General features: G+C 31.8%; 1 protein-coding gene across 5 annotated transcripts in view; it reads right to left on the reverse strand.

Moving 5' to 3' along the window:
• bru3 (CUGBP Elav-like family member bruno 3) overlaps positions 1–23248 on the reverse strand; it is a 797460-nt gene that overhangs the window by 616662 nt on the left and 157550 nt on the right. The window contains exons 1-2 of one of the 5 annotated variants that reach the window (XR_012959609.1): positions 16547–17035; positions 12711–12770 (exon numbers count right to left, since the gene is read on the reverse strand). The exons of the other annotated variants lie outside the window; for them this stretch is intronic. The gene's annotated coding sequence lies outside the window, so the exon portion shown is untranslated. Of the gene's footprint in view, positions 1–12710; positions 12771–16546; positions 17036–23248 lie in introns of those variants that run through there. 5 annotated transcript variants of the gene reach the window in all.

Consider the following 23248-nt stretch of genomic DNA (forward strand, 5'->3'; position numbering starts at 1 on the left):
AATGGCTTTAGCGGTTACTTAAGACAAAATAAAAATGGCCGTCTCAGTATCTAAAAATATGAAAAAATCAATAACAACTTTGTCAGATCTTTAGAAAGAAATATTTAGTAAAAGTACTGTCAAATATCAAACTAGCATCAAAAATAAGAATCAAATCACTGTCAAGTATCAATTAACTATCCTAACGAGGCATAAGACTTTCTATTTACGTATCTTGTGAAACCCACCGCTCAGTAGATACTAAACTCTGACCGGAGATTACCTAACTCACAGATAGTTTACCAACCGGTGAGCGCAACGAGCTATAATGAGCTGCTTTATATTTGTTACTTTCGTTGCAGCAAATCCGGCTGTGGATAAGAGCTGAGTGTAAGCCGTTGTTACGGAAAACACGTGTGTTGACGTGAATCGAAGAGATTTAGGATCTTTTTAGTGTTTTGAGTTTTAGTTTTATACGTAAAAAAAGTTTTACATACGTAAAGCTGTTTTAATTATACTGTGATTCTAAATCAATGTTTAAAATGTTATATTATACATTTTACTAAAACTTTTGCTGGATAAAAAATATTAATTAATTCCAAATTAAAAGTGAAAATTAACACAATTTTAATTGTAATATTTCATGCAACCAAGTATTCTACTAGCGATAGTTAAATTATTTTTGAATAATCTTGCTGGACAATACATTATATCGCGAAAACCCTTTACAACAGGTAACAATAGCTTTATACAACTAAATAAAACGTATATTCGGCCTTGTATGTTTCCAACAGTTTTGCTAGTGGAATGTTATGTAAACTGTTACAGTTTTTGTTTAGCTTGTAAAACTAACACTACTCTGGGCTACAACTGGGTTATTCGAATACAACAAGTTCTATGTGTATGGCTTTATTTAGATAGTAATAAATTAATATGTAGCTGTTTTATTTTTGAACTGCTGTCCTACTGCCGGTCGTGGGTCTCATTTTAACAGCATATACGGAGTATATAATGAGACCACATTATAGCCGATGGATAACTAGAATATACGCACTTTTATCTAAAAATAAAATTGCTTAAGGTAAGCTAAATCTTATCCAACATAGTACCATCTACCTAATGTGATTCAAAATTAAATTTATGAAATAATTAATGATGCATTATTTGTGTATAATTTTTTTTTAGGTTGGTTACTAAAAAGAAAACTTTTTTTTTATAATTCATATTTTTGTAATTCTTTGTCTCAAATAAACAAATAAATTCGTAAGACTTTTTTCTAATACTGACATTGTATTCCAAGCATGAAACTACGCAACAAATCACTCGCATTTTTCCGACATTTTTTATTTATTGCTACCAATTTCCACGAACGGTACAATGAGAAGATCCATCAAACCTTAGACACATACAAATGTTAAGGTGAATATAGATTAGTTTACAGCATTTATTAACGGAGAGGTGCAGCCTACATTCTGCACACTGTATCATAATTTTACTTTTAACGCTTACTCTATTTTTTTTAACAACTTTAAATAGATGTAATAAGTTAAGTCCCCCTATAAAGTTTTAATTGAATGTAAAGGTTTTTGACTATGTAATTGAATAGGAAAAGAATCTTTACGATACGTCCTTACGACAACCAAGAAAATTATCTATACTAATATTATAAAGCTGAAGAGTTTGTTTGTTTGTTTGTTTGTTTGTTTGAACGCGCTAATCTCAGGAACTACTGGTCCGATTTGAAAAAATATTTCAGTGTTAGATAGTCCAGTTATCGAGGAAGGTTATAGGCTATATATCATCACGCTACTACCAATAAAAACAGAGTACCAGTGAAAATGTTACAAAAACGGGGAAAATTTTGACCCATTCTCTCTTATGTGATGCAAGCGAAGTTGCGCGGGTCAGCTAGTAATTCATAATTTTACTTTTAAAGCTTATGTACTCGCTATTTTTCAACAACTTTAAACAAATGTAATTAGTTCATGGCCCTCTTCGAGCAAGAAAAATATCCTTACGATCGTTTGCACAACCATAAAGATAATTATGTCAAATATTTTTTAATGTTACTAAAATCGGTTTGCTCTATGTGTTGCCTACGTTTCAAAACTTTTATATCTCAGCTCTAAAAACATACTGCTTATAAATGCATAAAATCTTATAATTTTACCAAGTAGTTAAGGTGCCTGTAGGTCGCTCAAAAAGAAGTACAAACACAAAAATTCCGTTACAAATTAAAACTCACATGTACCCACACCTTTAGTCACACAGTCATGTTAGTCACAAACAACTGTTTATCGGGCAAATCCGTCAATTTCAATAGAAAAGTTAAAATGACAAAACTTACTGACATTTTGTTTGTACACCATTGTATGCCGTCTTAAAGTGTTGTAAAAAAAAAACTAAAAGTACTTACAACTTTGCCAGTTTTTACGCGGCAAAGTTACGTTGTATTGTTAGGCTTTTTGAACGTAATCTTTTTTGTGGGTATTCGGAGTTTTTCTGTTAAATTGTTTGGTTGTTTATTTTTATTTGTATGGGCTTGAATGGCTTCGGATAATTGTTATCTAGTTAGGATTTTTATTTGTTTGGAAAAGATTTACTTTAAGTGGAAACAAAAGAAACTATTTTTTCTAGATGACTTTAAATAATATCATGACATAACACTACATCATAACATTGGAAATCAAATTAATTATTTCTTTCGACGTGAGTTTATATTTGTATGCAAAACATTATTCATACACATTATCAAAAACTCACCATTATCAAATTAAATTAACGATTGACCTTGCTCTATCGTCAGACAACTTAGTAAAACAATAAACTCGGCCTTTTGGACCGATTATAATATTATTTTTAAATTACGTAATTATTCCTCAAAAATCATTGTCTGATAAATAAAATAGCTCTAAATAAAAAAAACACATAAACCATCTCATCCAATTTACAAACAACCAATCATTTTACTACTAAAACACCTAACACCTTTAACGATATTTCTTCAAAAAAACTAGAGGCAAGTTCTAAGAAAAACTGACCAATTTGTTTTTACCGTAGTGTTTGTAATTAGTGAGGTAATTACGTCCTTTGTGAGGGAACACTGCACTTTAATTATTGAACGCTGAATGCCTACACTTTGTACTACACGACTCTTATATTATTTACTGTTAGAATTTGAAATTTAGTGTTAATAACTAAGTACAGAAAGTGACTAAACTAAAAAAAAAACTCAAAGTTAAATGGACTTCGTTGGCGTCAGAAGATTTTTGGTTATAATACCTGCGTGGATTGATTTACTTGGATAAAAGGTACGTTACTAAAGACATTTCGAGAATCAATCTATTCAATACATTTGCATGATAATATAACATTCATCTTTATTAACTATCGCATTTAAAGCATTCGTGGGACTGAAATATAAAGAACTACATAATCAAAATGTTCTAGCCCACGTGTATACAAAAACATACTAAATAAAAATATAAGCTTCAAAATAAAAGTTTAAAGTCTAATGTAATTAAGAATATTTATAATTTTGCCATGCTATTCACCATTACCTAAATTGCATTACAAATTGTCGTTGTACCAAAATCAAACGTTTTTCTACCAAATATTTTGTTCAAATTAACATTATAATGACATACATCCTAAGCTATAAAACAAGCTCCACAACGTGGCAACACTGGCCACTGAACGATACATCAACACCAGTTATTAATGTGTTTTACGTACAAATGATAGGTCCACGTGATTTGTACACCGCACACGCTATGATTAACTCTCATGACTAACTAATGACTAGTTTATTGTCATATGTGTTTAATATACGGTTTCAATAACGAGGTTTAATAGCAAGTGTACGTTGAAATGGTAACGATTTTAAGTTCAAGCAAAAATCGTCTCAGTAGCTCGATTCTCTATTACTGTCGACTACCGACAACCGATCTGTCATCGAGAAATTTTGTATGAAAATCTGATCAGCGCCTCTGACGGGTGTCGTAGGAAATACTTTGGCAGTACATTCTAAATGTCAAAATTTCGATAGCTAGCCGGTTGTCGGTAATCGATAGAGGTAGAGAATCGAGGTACTGATAAAAGTATTACCAAACCAGATGATTTGCATAATTAAAGAACAGTTTGGTTTTTTGCAACGCTTCTATCTACACAGCAATATTTCTGGTTTGATGATTTTTGAAATAAAAATTCCTGTAATTTATTACACAAAATTCTTTATATGCTACTTTGCTTTTAACTGTATAAAAGATTTAAATACATCATAACCCGTCACAGCACACAAAATAAATTGTACGTACAATACCTAATGAAACCAAGTTCTGATACAGTATAAATTGTTTAACACTTGACATATTATATCCCAAAATAAAACAAATATCAAAGACCTACATATATATCTTGAAACTAACTAAAGTATCCTAGACTAGGCATCCTAACAATCACTCGAAACACCAAAGGCATAAAGTTCACCACGAAAACCAAAGAATGATGTCCAATAAACAGTCCGTAACACGTTCAAATAAATCTTGATACAAATGTACGACGACACACAATAAATACTACAGAATTACCCTCAGTAGGAAAATAAATAAGACAGGGTGTCTGTGGTCCGATCCAATGTACTGTTTAATGACTGGCCGTTAAGAATGTTGAAACCAATTGTGGATAATTTATTGGAGGTAACTTTTGATAGCCTAACTAAGCCTAAATCCTATACATTTGCCTCTCGTGGAAGTGATTTGAAGGTTCGTAGCCAAACAGACCAGTGGCTTTTCGAAGCTATTTGCGTTTTTGTTATATGTTTAGATAATATAATTATAATGGAACTAATTCTAACGTTAATACGAAATACCGTGATGGAACTAATATGCCTGGGAATTTGGTATATAAGTTTTAAAGGGATGCAAAGTCTCCCTTTGGCCAGCAGTGAGACAGGAACGGGTTAAAATTGTCACGTTATATCGCAAGAATAGCCTAAAAAATAAGCAAAAAATGATTATAATCATTCATGAAAATTCTTTACTTTTACTTGCAATTAATAAAAACAGCACGATGCTTATTCCGTGGTAATACTGTTCGCGTGTTGACGTTACAATCATTAAGGAAGATGACTTAGCAAATACCTACTAACAGCTGTAAATGGGGCCAATGTTAAATCATTTACAACATCGCTTTCATAAAAATTCCGTTTCATTCAGGAACTGAATGAAAATTGTGCCAGTTATGGGTATGGCAACCGGGTGAATATGTATATGAGTAACTTTGTATTTTTTTTCTTGGCAATGCCATGTCAGTTTTAAAGGTTTGGCCTAGAATTGATTGGGCATTGGTACCTATGTTGATTACATCCAATTTGCGGATCCGGTAGATACTGATGTTATGGCCAAACTTGCAACCCGAATTTTCAATAATTTTTAGTCAATTCCAAACTTCAATTAATTGTAGTTTAACCTCATGAATCATTAATCTTTTCGTTATATTTGAATTGTGACTTAGTTGTATTTCATAAACTTCTGCCTACACCTTCGGTTATAACAGCCGAGATATTATATAGGTATGTATGGAAGGATTTACATTTCAGATTAACGCATCGTAAATTCGTAATACAGTTACCACAGCTGACCAAAAATAAAACAATATACCTACTATACCTTAAAACACTATAAACCTATGAAAAATCAGGTAAGGTGTTACAAAAAATACAATTAATTTGCTAACAAGAAAGCTCGTTAAATGTCATTGACCTTACGAAGGTCAGCCATGGTAAATAACTGGCGTAATACTGTGTACACTAAACTAGTTAGTTCAGATTAGAAACGACGGCTCAGGGTTTGTGTAACTTTTTACTTTGGTGTTTGAATATGATTCAAATATAATTAGTTTGCTGTTTAGCTATGTTCCGCTGAAGCATGTCTGAATTAGCGTTTTTTATGACGAAGAAACTAAAAGAGATTTTGTAGTCAATGATACAGGTCCCGAATTAGAATACCGTGCACAAACATATGTAAAAATACTGAAAGTAATGGTTCGATAACCATTAAGTTAATTTATTTCAGCTTGCTAGGAATTCTGGCACAAAGAAAATATTTAAAAAAATTCACGCCGTTTTATCCTAGGCCAACATAAAAATTACAGCGTAATTTATGACCTCATTACCCATTAACCAAATTGCTGATCTTCAAGAAAACCATTAAACCAAATACTCAAGCACATACCAGAACGCTCATAGATCAACATTATTAAAAAAAAGCCTGTATAAATCTTTTGCTCAATTGAGAGGAACTTTTAGCAGAAATTCCACTAATTTGCAATAACAACCACAGAAAAAACATTAATCTTCATCCGACCGAAGTTTTTGCGGACCACTCGGGTTGGAGAAAAAAATTTCAATTATCGTAGCCTTCCCTCAGGTCGGGAAGTCACATAGGATTTTATTCCCATCAGAATTAAAGCACAAATGAAATCCCATTTTATAATTTTCTCCGATTTGCAGATAGCGGAGGTTCTTTTTATTACTCGTGTTGGTTATGTACTTTGGATCCGGTTAGATTTATTCAGTGTTTCCGATGATTGCAAGGAGTTGCCTTTAGCGCCTGATTGAGTACGGTCCGAAATGAATTTGGCGTTGATACGACAGGTGTCGTACTTCGATTGGTATTTTGTTTGATGTTGGATGAAGGTTTTCGTATAGAAAGTATTCGATGTACCGTTTTCAAAGTGTTATGTTTTATGGATATAATATTTTGGAACAATATGCGTACCTATATAAATGTTATTCAAGACGGAAAAGTTTTACGTGCGTATGTAATTTGTTTTGTATTCTAATTTTACCTAAGATATATTATGCGTAAAACTTATCATTTTTTCTCGTCCATAAGGAAAACAACGAAAAGCTCTTTTTGTCGCTTGTCTAAGCTCAAAATAATCCAGTCACCTAATATAAAAAATCTTATTACGTTTTCCTCTTTAATAAACGCATCTGCATAAAACAGTATATCCTCATAATCTCGACCATAATTCTCTTAGAAAAAAGTTTAGTCGGGGACAAAATTATTCTCCACAATTTATGTTTGGGCAATTTCAACTCTTTGAGAATTTCATTGTGAGTGCAGCCTTATCTCTGATCGAACCTTCTGGAAAAGGCTTTTTATTTAAAAGACTTTATTACTCTGTGTAAATATTTTTGGGTAGCGTTTTGTCTTCATTTCGTTTAATTGTTGTTGTCTGAGCGTTAGGGAAAGTCTGACGCCTTATGTTTTTTAGTGTTTTAGAACTAAATTGGATGGACAGTACGTTGTTAATTATTTTTGGTGTCTTGCTCGGTCTTAGGTTGTCTTCTGTCTTAATTTGTAACTTCTCTTTATTAGATTTTAGATGCTTGGTTTTAGATTTATCCGATCGTAAAGGAATATTATTTCCATCGATTTTTTCATTTTTATCTTTTCTATAAGTTCACTTGCTACATTCAAGTCATTTAGGACTTCCAAATGCATTCGAGAGTAATAAAAAAAAATAATTACATTCGTATCCTATTTCAAAATGTTTGCATTATATTTATTAACCAATCCCGTCAAAGATTGTTAATAAGTCGGTAAGTGCAACTACGATATCCTAGATCCAACAAAAAACCCATTTAAACTTCTCAACTATACGATTGCCAAACGAAATCGAACTAAACCCTTACCACTTAATATATCAAAAAGTTTTTCGTTCAAATAACTACATTAAAATTATTCGACATTGATGATCTACTGCAGAACTATATCGCGTTTGTCACAAGTCTATGGGATGTTAGTTAATGGAATAACTTTAGTATCAACGGTAGTTTAAATTTGTCGATTTCGTAGTACTTTTATTTATGACTCGGTCTTGGGAGCCAATGTTTGCATTTAATGTTGGATGAATGTTTGGTGTTTAAATGGTGTAAGTTTGAATTATAGTTTATACAAATGTTAATTCGAATGTCCTTTAAAATATTTTCGGTATCTTCGGTGATTTTATTATAGTTTTAAATATTATGCTCATAAGAGTATTAGTGATATAAAAAATCTTATGTAGGTTTCATCGTGTGCCCTAATCAGAATAAAGTTTCTAGATATTGAAAGTTAGATCCAAATTGTGTTACATTAGAGTGATATACCATACACAAAAACAATAAAACACTTAAGTGTTTTCATTAAAATTGTAAGCTGTATAATAACGAAATTTTAATAAGTAACTAATTCATTATAATTCTTGTAAGTACTCAAATCAATCACTCCAAAAACACTTCAAATATAACACAATTTGAACACAAAAACCTTCGCAATACGAAAAAATAAATTACCTCTCCCAAGACATTTGTACGTAATTCTGTCTGTCCTACTTTCTTTTCAAATTACAAATGTAATCGACTGGCACTGAACGGGTGACCCGGAGCGTGGGCCTTCAGTAATGACCTTCCATGTCATTCCCGAACCCTCAATTGACTTCAAGATGAGTAAAAAATATGAGAAAGTTCCCTGATGTGGGTTCTATATCCAATCTTGTGATGATGTGCTCGTTGTTATAGAACCTGATTAGGCTGTTTGTTTGCATGAAAATTTCTTAAAAGTACGTGTATGTAAGTTACATGTCAATCACGGTGTTAATATGGTATGAAAATCTGGATAAGTGTGCTTTTAATATATTTTTTATATAACAATTATAACTTCACATTTGTTAAAGATATGAAAAGAAACACGGAGATGCAGAATAGTTTCCCCTGATGTTATCTGTGATGTTCTTATAGTTTAATAAGGTTAACTTTAACATACAAAAAGTATAACTTGCAAAATAACTCTCTTAATTTTCATAATTATAAGCTTCACGGTCATTACATAGAGTAGCATTAAATCAGACGCTTAAAGTCCAAACTATATAAAATTAAGAATAACATCGATTTAAATACTGACTACCATTTTATATACCAAGCTGAACTTTACAGGCCCACAAAAACAACATACCAACTACATAGCCAAAAAATTTTCAACAGTCCATAAAAACATTTTCCCAATAACATTGAACCACAAAGCAATAAATACGTTCAGGGGACGTGTCATCAAATTTTCAGTATGACATGAATGCAGTCAATTTGTGGTGGTCACGGCTCGACCACAGTGATTACCGTGGTGGTGCACTGTCATCAACTTTAATATTGATGCTGCTATAATGTGTTCTTGTTCTGTTTAGTTTAATGATGGTTAATGAAATGAATTGTTCAATTAATTCTGTGAAGGCATTTTTGACTCTGGGTTTTTTGCAAAGACTGTATCTACTTTTAAAAAGAAGAAGAGCCATAAGATCCTTCTGATTTGTAATCATTATCTCTGGTCACCATTTACAGTTTGCTATTTGGTCTATTTGCCTGCTAAAATTGCTTTAAATGCAGCTTAGTAAATATTTGAAAAGATGTTCAGCTTTTTTTAACATACAAATCTATTATTTGGAAAACATAATATTCTGTAACCTAGCTATACGTCTCAAAGGGAAAATAAATAGTACTCTAATTTTAATAGCGTTAATGTAAATAACATTACACAAACTTTTCTCTACAGTTTTGACCAACACAAAAACCTCACGCAATCAATTTTCAAACTTATAACAAAACAACTCTAGTTAAAAACTTTCATACATAAAATAGTAGAAAAAATGTGGAATTTGAAAATTTCTCGTCGAACGATTTTAGGCATTTTTGTAATAAATTGAAAGGCTTGATTGATGACACGAGACCGGCCGCGCATGTTTACTGTATACAAAATAAACCTCCTGGCTTACTACAGACACTCGAATGCGAATTATATCGTGTCAAAATCGAGTTTAAGTCAATCGACTTCTCAAATTGTAAACTAATACATGAGTTAATATTGTTTTTTAGAAGAAACCAATTACAATCGGGAATCAAACAACAAACTTGCGAACAACGATAAGTCATTTAAACGCACTTGCTCGCTCGCATTTACAAATTGTTACGGTCTTATATACTCTGACTCTTTTGATTACGACGTAGTCCGCAAATTTATAATGTCCTAAGTATGGATTCTTTCATTCAGTTTATTTAAGTTTTAGATTGTTTTAATTTGCTAGATCAGTGTTTTATCAGGCGTCAGTTTGGAATTTAAATAAACGATTTTGACATTAATTCGAATCTCATACGACTAGACTTGTCTTCGAGTTTCAGAAGTAAGCCTGCTGATAAAATGATATATATTGCACATGTGATTGACATCTGCATGGAATATTTTTCGAGGTAAAAAATGTATACAGCAGATAATAAAGTACAGTATGTTATTGCTTTGAAAGTTACTTTTTTCGTTGGTTAAGCTGTGTTTGAGAATTAATAATATATTCGAAGTGTATATTTTTATTATATAGTTTAGTCAATTTGTTATATTAATTGATTAAAAGAATATGTGTGACGTGTAGTAGTAGATTTATTCGGTTTAGAAAGATTAATTAAAGCAATTTATTAGGTAAATAAGTCTCACGTTTTAAACCTCGTAATACAGCAAATTCAGGGTTAAAGAAAAAAATATTAAAATAATGTAGACATAATAAACAGAAGCATTTTTGAGTGTTTATCCCAACCCGATTTACCTGTTAAAAATAAAACAAACTTTAACGTCCGCGTCTAACTTGTTACTCTATTTCAAATTACAAATCACCCATAGGCTAAATACACATAATATATTATCATAATAAAACTCTTTCGAAAACTGGAACGAAAAATTCACTTCATAACAAGCCTTTTTCTTCACATTTAATTGAAACCAGCTCGCATTGTAAAGGAAATGAGATATTCCTTATAATACATATTATTATGTATATCCCGCGTTCTTACAAAGGGGTGACGTTATATAAGAAGGGTAAGCGGTTATAGGTTATGAAATTGAAATGTTCTGCGAATGGGGTAATTTTGAATACATGAATTTTGTATGTGTTTTTTAATTTTGTTTTTCTGTTATGTGGTCAACGCAAAAAATCCCATAATTATTTTGGTTAGACGTTCTTATTACTTTCAACCTGTTTTACAAAATCCAGATTAATTTATAATAAGTATTTTAAAATCTTAAGTTTGGATAGATATTTATAGTTACTCAATCATGGCAATACTACCAAATACCAGCCGGATTTTCATGAAATTTAGCTGTATTGTAGCTTATGTATCAAAATACATAGGCGGTAGGTAAGTCTTGTAGCTTATTAACAAGATTAATATATAGGTTTTATAACATAGTCCACGCAAACAGAGTCGCAGGTAAGAGATAGCGACTAATAACTTAGAAGATATGTTAGCAAAAAATATATAAAATTCAGGCGAAATCATCTCGTCATGCTAACTTACTCCATAAGGCTATGAAACTGTTTTTAATCAATATTTACTATCGCCATTACTAACAAACAAAAATTATCCAACACCCCAGCAAAATCATGACCGCTATCTAAATAGGTGTTATCTCCATGACCCAATTAACGCAGATGCATACTAATAGGGAAGGGGTCGTGAGTTCGATTTCCGTTCGTACAAAAACCTGTAACTTATCTATTGGCATCACGTTTGAAACAGATGTGTTTATGCACGTGATATGTTTGTTTAATTCAAGTGAATATTGGGGATTTTAGTAGGTCATATATATAGAGAAATAGTTTTTATTATAAGTTGATTATAACTTTTTAGTTTAATTTTCCTATCTCCCTCGTTTGGGAGGAGACCCTTGCCCTGCAGAGGCACAGTAATGGGTTAAAAAAACGTTTCAATATACCTCTAAGTATAAGCTTTCCAAAAATGGATAAAGAATTTTATGAAAATTTTGTCTTAAATTCTCTTGTTAAATCAACCTCTCACTAATTGCGCTTGGTTGAAAGCACCATGAATATTGATGTACTTAATAGAAAATTAATTTCCTTAAGTTTTCTTTCTTTATGTGATTGAGATACGATTGCGCTATAATTATTCTATATTGTATAAATATTATACTATATGATATTTTTTAACTTCCACACCCTCAATACAAATGCATCTATAGCATCGAGATTACGGAACAAAAAATCAAGACCGTAACAAAAACAAGTTAACGTCATGCGTTAATCACAAAATAGATGTACCACATGAATAAGTAGCACATTGTTATCACGACTTATCTATCAGTGATACATGATAACGGAGGCTTCACAAACATAATACATAAGGTAATGTTTCTAACAATAGAAACATAGGTCATACATAGTTTATATTCGATACTTTCAAAATCTAATACATAGCATATTATGTTGGTCTATCCGTATCCCTTATCTAAATTGTAAAATATTCGAACCGTGGAAACGTATTTAAACTTAAGAAACATATACATAGTTATGACATCATGTAACATATTAAGCGTATATCTGAAAATATACCACGGCAAACGAAGCGTAAAAGAATGCACTTATAGTTATTTATATAAGTAACAGTTTTCCCGAATGAAAACGGAAACACTCTGCTACATACGTAAGTAACGAATTACGAGATAAATTGTGTTGCACTTCATATTTAAAACCACTATTCTTGTATCACGGCAAAATTAACCGTAAATACATTTTCAATTTCTATATTAAATGTACATACACACCACAGTATACAGTAAAACATGAGTCCGATCACATATAACTTATCACATTATCACTAGTCGTACTTATCAGTGATACCACGATCATACCTGATAACGGGGATTTGTACAGGCTCAATATTGGTTCAGACATCAGTGGGCCGCTCGGCTCTGAAATGTAAATATTTTGCACTGAAATTATGTACCTATTACATACGCGGTTACAGGATCTGCTTTGTGTTCGTTGTTCCAGAATTTTCCATCATGTAACAGTTTATATAAACCTAAATATTTATTATTTGGGAGAAGAAGCACTAGAGTATACTTTTATGCACTGTTCAATACACAATGTTTACTACTAAATTCTTAGCCTTTTCTTATGTCATGAACGCTGCAGGTTCACAACAACGAATAAAACGATCATCGTCTATTATACCTATTTACTGAGTAGTTTTTAGTGATATAGTAGCAGAAATGGCTAAAACATTTACTACAAACTTTTTGTATTTGTTATTTTATAATGTAAAAAAATATAGTCACTTTAGTTCCTGCTTTTAGAAAACTAACAATAGTAGTTTTTTCTAGAAAACCTTATCTCCATACAGTAAGAAACACAATTAACATCCTGTTTATTCTAGTTGTACAACGAGGTACCATTACTAAACTCGTAGAGCCTCCGAACACCTATTGTCCTTGAAGCCTCCAACTAAAGACACTTCAGCTACGCTCGTAGCGGATTAAAACCAACATAGTCTCGCGTAGCGCTACGGCGTAGCAAGTAAACGTCTACGTCGCTACGTGCTACGACTAGACCTAGCGTGGAATAATATGGCATGTGTTATATCAGGGATTACTGTCAAATTGTGAGAAATGATCTGTCGTCTTTGGTCGAATGGATGTCGTGTTTGTGCGACCAATGTTGACGGGTAATAAACTTGTCTGGTTTTGTGTTATGATGGTGTTTGGAAGGAAAACTGAAATTATTTTGATCTACAACTCTATTCTTGGAACATGATTGCTTTTCTTAGATTATTACATTACCGTGAAATTGTTTATTATAAGATGTGTGCATTGGTATCGCATGTTTATTTGTGAAAACATTAAGTATACTTTTAGTTTTTTGGTGTCTTTATCCTACCGAAAAATAATATTCTTAAAAGGCTGTTAATGTTACATGACGGAAAATAGTTTAAATTGTATATCCCAAAATAATGACTGATAACTTTTTCCAAACATTACTTACGTATATTTTAACAAACACAAAACACATCCATTTGTTGTCGCAGTTGGTTAAAGCCATGAATTTTTTACACGTTAGCCACTTACAATGTTATGTTGAACAAATTGTTCGATTCTTATCACACGTATGAGTGATGTTATCATATCAGTAGTTATTGAACAAAAACATCGTTACCTATTATAGATAAATTGTTTGAAATTTGTTGCGACATTATCTGTTTTGTTTTTAATTGTTTTGTTTAAATTCACAATGGGGTATTTTCTTTATTCTTCGGAATTAAATTGTTTATTTTGCTATTAATGTTTTCATTTTATTAGACATTCAAGTTTTTTTATCATTGTTTATCCGGTTGTATTAGAATTGTTTTGATTTTATTGCTTTTGTAATCACTTTTAGCACTATCAAGATTCATATGAAACGTGTTCTATATTTACACATTTCTTTGTTAATTTTTGAAAGCGTAAATACGGTTTTTACACATTACGTCTACATTGCACATAATTCTTTTTTTATTTTTTTTTCTTATAAGAAACACTTAAGATTCACTTTAACTGTTAAAACAATTTTCACTTTTCCAAACAACGATTACACTGACTCCAAAAAAATTGAGCAATATTTTTTATTCTCAGTCCTTTCTAGATCGAACTTTATTCAGTAATCTATTTGACCCTTTAAATAAGTTTACGTAAAGTCGAGGCCCAGCTAAATCGCTTTGTCGATCCAAATACGGTAGATTTCTTCTATTTTATCAAAATCCCTCGAGTCCTTTTTCAAGGGAAAAATCGCCGTATAAGGAATAATAAATATAGTTGACTTATTTATTTATAGGGACTGAAAATGGACAAGCACACTAATGCCTGAAAGAGTTTTTTGGGAATGGAATTTTATTGTAGCACTGCGATCATCACTTATGAAAATCACTTTTGTCATTGAAATGTCTCTATAAACACATTTTTTTCTTCACCATTTAAAGATCATGACACATTCGAATTAGAAGTAGTAGTAGTAGAAGTATTATTCGCGTTAAAAATATTGTTATTTAACAATTACGCAAATACTAATTTATAAAAATATTTTATTTCGATTATTTTTATGTGTCAATGACATACTAGCTACGCTTGCCTTGATTTGATTTACAACACTAAGAACTTTATCACGGTTAAAAATTCATTTATTGTATGTTAATTGTCTTTTTATTTTCATTCACTATAACACTGCACTCACACACAACATAGCACAAAACATCTATTAACACTTGAAATCACTTTATCACCCACTGGTCAAAAATCACACAACCGTATACACTTATCTACACCAACAACAAAAACAGTCCAATTATAAGAAACACTACACGAAACTTCATCAAAATAAACTTCCAAAATATTTTTCCATCGTTTGGTCGAATCATAACACTTATTTTCGCAAGCGACTTTTATCCAAGACTGAGTGCATCTGCCAAGAAAGTCTCACGAATTATTATTTGATGCATCCGTTAGATTTTAAATAACTTTATCTTAATTGAAATCTTATTATGAAGGTAGGTTTTGGCTACGGATTTCGTTTTGATATTATTGCTTGGTGACAACGGTATAATGTTTATGTACTGCGGCAGTTTCCTATCAGTATTATTTTTTATGTCTATTTTACCTAGAAAATACTATTTTAATTTTTTGAGATTTTTTACACACTAAACTTTTCTACTTGATTCGAAAGAAAATTAATTTTATCACTTTATTACATCGTTTATAAAATTAATGCATCATAGCAATAAATTAATTTACCCCACTAAACTTTAACACTTAATTTCACTTTACTTTAACACCGAAACCATAAACCCATTATTTTTATTAACAAAAGGCAAGTTTAATTATCGAAAGTTCATTCACAAACAATTTCCGAGGAAGATTCAGTGGACTCCTAATTAATTTTCAGGTCAAATATAGTTAGAATGGTCGTAAATCTCGAACAAGTTTCGAGTCGGTAGGCTAAAACCGAGACACGGAGTACATCACGAAATTTATTTGCCTCGCACTTATCTCCAAGGTTTTCTTGTGAATTACGACTACTAACGAAATAATTAACTTTATGATTACATTCGTGAAGGTTAAATTAGGTTGTTAACCTGTCAAATATTGTTTTGTGCCAAGACGTTTCTTTAATTTACTTAGGACTTCAATGTTTAGTTACAACGTCGTTTTATTTAAAGAAGGATTTTTAAGTAAAATTTTCTACAAAATAAAATGTATTTAAGATTTACGACTTCATTAAAAGGAGTATCATTTTCAGTTTTAATTTCCTTCAACCTAAAGCATATTCAGTAAAAGCAAAGACCGCGAACCGCTGAGAGATCTACATGTCTGTCTTAATTTTTAATATTTTCCTCTTACATTTCCCTAACGTCTGTGCTAACTCAAGAAAGCTTTTAAGCCTTTTAAACACATTTCCATAGCCTCACTTTGACTTCAGTTTTCAACATTATTTTTGAAACACCGGCCTTTCCACTCGTTTGCGGTTTATCATAAATCTGTTGTGTTTTTTGTCGAATAACGTCAGTCACCTAACCAGTGGGCGAACGGTAATTTGTTTGTTTTTCATGTTATGACTCACCGGTCAGACAATGTCGCGAACTTTTTGTAAATATAGTAAAAAAATGATTTTAAAGGGCTAACGTGTAACAACTCATGGCTCGTCTAACCTCTCAACTTACCTCCGCAAATGAGAGACATTGATAATGATATATTTATAAACCTGACTATAATAATATTTGACTAAGTCTTTCGACTAACTAGCGCGTCTAACACTTGAAAGCTTGGCTATTTTAAGAGATTTTTAAATTCTATATTAGAGGCGTGAAGGCAATGAAATATTAAACTTTGTACTGGCGATAAGTATCGTATGCGCTACTACTATTTATATCACTTTTTAGAATAAAAAATGGCACTAAAAAGACACGATTTATAATCGATTTTGTTACACAGCAATAACCGCCGCTAAGTCAACACAACACACAACTTTTGTAATTATTTTTTATATATTATATTTGAAATGAATACATCAAAAGGTAACTAAATACACCGAAAAGGTTTTTTTTACGCGTCGGCGATGGGTATCATAAGCGTACGTTCATATTGGATTGTTATTATTGTTGTTTACGCGCGTGGCGTCTGTGGCCGGAGCGGCGTGCGTGTGGCGCGGCCGTCGGTGGCTGTCGACTGGCGGGTGGTCGTGTCTCCGTGACGTCACCTTACTCTGCCTGGCGAGGCGCTCTGCGCATGCGTCGGCAGCCGCACACACGCGCGCCCCCTACAGCCTCGCACGTGTTTCACAATTGACAGATAGTGCACACATGCAAGCCTCGATGTGCCGCCAATGTATGCGCTATACGAAACTCATATAAGTCTGATAACTTGTTCCGAACTTCGATTATTACGCTGTTGTAAGGAATTTATGGATTTATAGTTATGGGATAAACTGTTGTGCTTATATTTATAAGGTTTTAGTCACAATTACGCCTCTAGCGGCTGTTCTAGGACCAATTCAGTGTCAATAGTGATAACGATAAGGACTTAGATGAAATGAAACAGAGTAGAGAGTAAAACCGATTGAATTGAATGCACTTCTATGTAGTTTCAAATATGATTCTGGTAAAGTAACAGTAAATTTAAAATGTTTTTTTTAATAAATTAATGTTTCTCGTACATTGGAATGTTAAATAAAAAGTAATTCTTAAAACATTTGAATACTAAATATTTTCTTGATGTTTGATACATTAAACTATTTTTACAATTATTATTTTAAAAACCTTTTTTTATTTTACTAACTAAAAAAATAACTTCGTTTTAAGGCATACATTACAATTATTGGCCTAAGCTCTACTAAAAAGGAACTAGCCACAAAATTCGTGAGTATAGTCACACACATCCTTGGACCTTGACCTCACATAGAGCCGTTACAAGGGGCATTATTAACTAAGCACACAACCGATACGCAGAGATAGAGTCCGATAGAGTTAATGTCTCTATGTCCGTTAATTGGGTAGAATTGGTCTTTATTTATGTGTTATTTGCTATATAAATAAATGAATATAGTTTATTAAAGGTAGAGTTTATAGAAAGGATTTTTTTTTTCAATTTGGTTCAAGGGTCGAAAATCGAATCTTAAAGGAAATATTTTTTTCATTTGCTTTGTTTTTGTTGGCTTTGTTGAACGAAACAACAAAAAGATAGTTTAATAGTTTTGTTTGTGGTGAGTTTATAAAAAAGGTACAATTATGAAGTTTTGATATTCAGTTCCAGGAAATTAACGGTAATTTCTATGAAACGGCGGGAGATTAATTCTGCCCAATACGTGAAAATAGTAGATGGTTGATCAATTATTTTTTGTTACTTTTGTAATTTTTATGAAAAACTAAATCAAAATTTGGCGTATTCGTGTAGCCTGGAGGTTGTTTTGTAAAAACGCAACACAATAACTAGAAGCTATTTCCAATCTGAACTCAGTTGGCCAGAAAAACCATTTACATAACGGAAACGCAATATTCGTGGTTTTATAACTTTTTTCCAATTTACCATACAATGGACGTTTTGTGGTCAAAAATTATGAATTCCACAGTACAAGTTGTCATTGATTGAACGTATGGTGTCGGTAAAAGCATTATTGTATTTATACAATTGTGTCAAACTGAGTGAGTTTAGGATTTTTATAAGTTAACACGTAATATTAGGTAGCTGAGAAATCAGTAATTTAAACAGATACAACTGTGTTCAGTCTGTGTTTTCAATATTTAAAACATAAATAATGTTGTAAAAGTGTTTGTAAAAAATCAGTGCAATATCTTTGCAAAATAACTTCGTAAAATAATACGACAAAACATATTTCCGAGTATGACAAGCTGTTTTAATTTTATTACCATACTACGTGCTTCGAAATATATACGCAATAAAAACTACGAAATAATGCCAATACGAATCACTTAGAGACAAATAAGAGAAAAATAAACGTATCAAACACGTAGGTGTCTGTCTAACAAAACGGTTAATAAAATGTCTACAGCTGCTACGCCGCTACGTCGTAGCACGTTGCTACGATACAGTTGAATGAACTTTTTCTCTGTTGTAAATTATTATTGATGGCTTTTAGTTTTTTTTTTGGTTTTCTTGTTTGTTTTGTTAGTTTTAAATTGTTAATTGATGTTTGTAGTTTGAAAGGTGAATAATCTTCTAAACGTTTGAGGTAGATTTTTTCAAATTAATTAGAATTAACTGGTAATGCTATATTTTGTCTTATATATTTATCTAATTGAAGTCAAGCAGATATGAACAACTACCTGGACTGAAATTTTAAGGTATTGACAACTTTAATTCCTAGGAAAACTGACATAACTTGTCTACAAAACTGTCAAAAGGTTATAATTTTGCGTTAGATTATTTTTTATCTATAACAATAACCATCGAAAAATATTTAGTATTCTTTTAAATATGAAATTTTGTAGGTACTATTGAATGTAGATCTACATTTCTTCTGCTTTCAAGTAATGTATTGTTAGCACCACGTGAGGTTATTTGCGTCATAGCGACATGACTCAAGCAGATATTTCTGAGACAACGTGTTTAATGACGTAAAAATTAAGTTAAAAAGAAACCTTTACGTTATTTTTGTAAAAGAAAGGGTTTTGTAACAGGAAAACCGTTAAAAAACTTCAGAAGATTTTAGAGGGCTCTACCTATGACAAATTATATACCAATATAATTGAATAAATACAAATGAAACATTATTTTTTCAATTTAATTGTATTGACACATAATGCAAAAATACAAATGAAACATTATTTTTTCAATTTAATTGTATTGACACATAATGCAAAAATACAGAGTTGCGAATACAAAAATCAACGCCACCGTTATTTTGTGCGGGTATCGGGTTTCAAGCGAAAAAAATATACAAACGAAATAGTTATTTTAGATCAGGTTACTCATTATTTCTGTTATTTGTTATAAATGATAACAAATAAGTTTAATTAAAGGTAATTCAAGATATTTTTTATGCAAAAGCTTTTTGACGCGATACGGTAATGGTACTCAGAACACAAAAAATCTCTTTTATTTATTTATCGCAAATGTGTTCAAGCCACCCAAAAGACCTTGGATATAGCTTAATCTTAATTTACTACCCAAACCAACCTTCCACGTATCCCACTCACGCAACTTAAATACATCCAAGCGGCCACCCATCTATGGATTGTCCGCGCTAAGATTGCTTAACCCACTAACTGCATTAGCGCAATTCAGTATGAGCTCTATATATGATTATCATTAAAATTCATACTAAAGCATATAACTGCATCACAAATCCACAATGCATCAGAAACTTGTGAAATAATCTTGTACAAGTTATAAGCTTGTTAGTAAGTGTAACTCGCTCTGTGCAATGTATTAGACTGAAATGAAACAAGTTTCAGTTCCTACATGTATGAGAGAATAGCCTTGCATTCCTATTATACTGATAGTTAATAATAATCTAAGTGCTTGAGATAGGTTTTGAAAGTAAAATTATTGTTAATAAGAATTCGGTGTTTCTTTTTAAAGTCGATCGTGAGTTGACTTTGTCTGAGCCTTTGCGATACCTGATGAAAAGGTTTAGCGTTCGATTCCTGGTTCAGACAAAGTGCTACTCTGTTTTCCTTATTTCTATTAAAATATTCTCGAAAGTAGCTCAGTTTGGTAACGTGGCCGGTATAGACGGTATATTGCTTTAGGTACGCCGCCATTAACAATTTAATTCTGCTACACGTTTGACTACAACTATTTCAAGAAAATAACTTAGATGTGAATATTATTCATAGTCATGTCTTAGTATTGTGATAACAAACCACTACGCAGCATTTATATCAGCTTTAATTTTTGATTCTTTTTTTTCCAAGAAAATTCTGTATCAAATTTATTTCCAACGCACCAAAAAATCATCATGACGTCACATCCCTCCTACTTTCTTTCAATTAAGCCAAACATGGGTTAACAAAGAACAGTGAACTGATAATTGCGTTAACCGTGTTATTCTCCTACGCTCCGCCTACGCAGGCCACGCCGGGGGCTTGTACTAGATCAATATAGCTTTGATACTGTTTGCCTTGAGGCTTAAATGCTACATTGTATGAAGATTTTGTGTTTTCCAAAATTGGTACTGTTTGAAGTTTGCTACATGCAAAAATAGACGTTGGTTAATTAATTTTGATAATTTAAAAAACGGGAGGCGAAGGCATCGTAAAATCACAAGCACAGAATGATGATACCGATGATTTTCTCTTATATTGAAAAGTCAATGTCTAGTACGTACTGATATTTACTTGATGCTAAATACTTTATAGGATTGAATGAATCTTTTAAATTTTCTTGTTGATGCAAAACATCTGTAAAGATTTGTTTCACTGATTTTTAGGTGTTAACATCTATAGATAGGGAAACAGCTTAAGTTCTCTTAAATGTTTATCAGCTACATATATTTAGTATTTAAAAGCGCATTGTTTATTTCTATAAACACCGAAATATCTCTATTCTCTACATCACAACAAACCGAATTTGCCACATTGTTCTTGAATTTGGTGCAAACCCAATTTTATTTTTACTTGTAATCCTTGTATGCATTCCAAAACCTTATTAAGCTTCAACACATTTGTATCACCACCTAATCTGTGCAACGACTCCCCACACACATTCCCCATTCGCACAAACATACATACATAGGGTGAGTAAAGATCATAGCAAGCGTAGATCGGGTCGAGCGCAATCAAGCGGCCGTCAATCAGCAGCCTTACTTAATTACCTACCATCGTATGTGGGGCAGTTATGTGTGTGTTTGTGTTCAAGCACTTGTGTGTGTGCACTTGTGTTTATCAAAAATGTTTGATTTTGTTAGGCCGATTTTGTGTTGAATGTTTGGTTTCACATTTAGTGAGTTAATTAGTCATGAGTTGAATTTTAATGTGTATTTATTTTAATTTCGATTAAATTTGTAATCAACAGAATCACAATGTCATTTTCGACTATATAAAGCCATTGTTTGGTATTTTAGTAATTATATTGCATTTGATAGATTAATTTAATTACCACCACAAACACTAAAAAAGTAATTGCTTTTATTAACATTTTTCGGCCTGTTTTAAACCATGAAGTCAAAATCTACTGCAATCTGTCCAAATAAAAAATACTCAACATTCGTTTCAGTTATCAAATGCAAACAAATGCTAACAAGAATGTACTCACAAACTTGTGATTAGGTTATTTGAGCCACAACATGTATGACGTCATAACAATTTAGAGCCTTCGTATTTGTAAAGGCTGTAGGGCTGAAGGGATTAACGAAGAAATTCACAGTTTTGTGTCTACATCGGCCGGGGTTGTAATTTGATGGGTTTGTCATTGGCGAATAATGGTTGGGGGTTGGGGCCAATGGTTGGGACAAATATTGGTACATACGCATACATGCTATCTAGACAATAATTTTAGTAGCTTGTTACATATCGTTGATTAATGAACGTATAAATTAAAAATAGCTGTCTATTTCTTCTTAAATAATAGTATTTATACAATATCACGTCTGTTATACCCTAAATTGTAGGCAGGGGTGTAAAAAATGCACCCATGTTTCAGGGGAGAGCCTATTGCGATTTATCGGGATTATTACTAAACTTCGAGCTACTATTTGGAAATATTCTAAAGTTAGTGTTTATAATGTTTGTAAATAATATAAAATAAAAAAGAAAGTAAAATACACACCTGATATATAAAATAACGATGGAATTTTATATTCTTATCGCGGTCATACAGAAACTATGAAATTGAAAAAAGTACTGACTTTTGTACCATAAAAAAGCGAAAATATGAACTTTATCCGACTTCGTAACACACGACGTAGCGAAAAAATACCATTTTGTAATTAAAAAGCGACCGGCAAAAAACCACCGATAAGATAAAAATAACTTTTTAACAAACATTTACCTACTTATGAAGTAATAGTAAATATAGAATTTTTTTCCGCAGACATATTAAAAGCTTTTCCCAGCTATATCAATTAAAAATTGATTTTATAAGTGCTATCATAAGAACTAATTAATCCACATAACTTCGAGATTTTTACTTTATTTACCTAGGTTACATTTATGTGCTCACATTGTGACTAGAAAAATCAATTCCCTCAAGGAGAAAGTAACAAATATTTATACTGTATTTTCACAAACTTTCGCTTAACCAATATTCGTAGAATTTTAGTATAGAGCCTTAACGCACAACAAAAAGCTCGAAGAACGCAGAATAAACACAATATCGTTCGTAAACGCTCTATCTAGAGTCAATAATGTACAAATAGTTACAACAACCTACTTTCACTGTCTCTATCTTTGGCTCTACATAATGGC

Source organism: Anticarsia gemmatalis, chromosome 9 (genome assembly GCF_050436995.1).
Source record: "Anticarsia gemmatalis isolate Benzon Research Colony breed Stoneville strain chromosome 9, ilAntGemm2 primary, whole genome shotgun sequence".
Lineage (NCBI taxonomy): Eukaryota > Metazoa > Arthropoda > Insecta > Lepidoptera > Erebidae > Anticarsia > Anticarsia gemmatalis.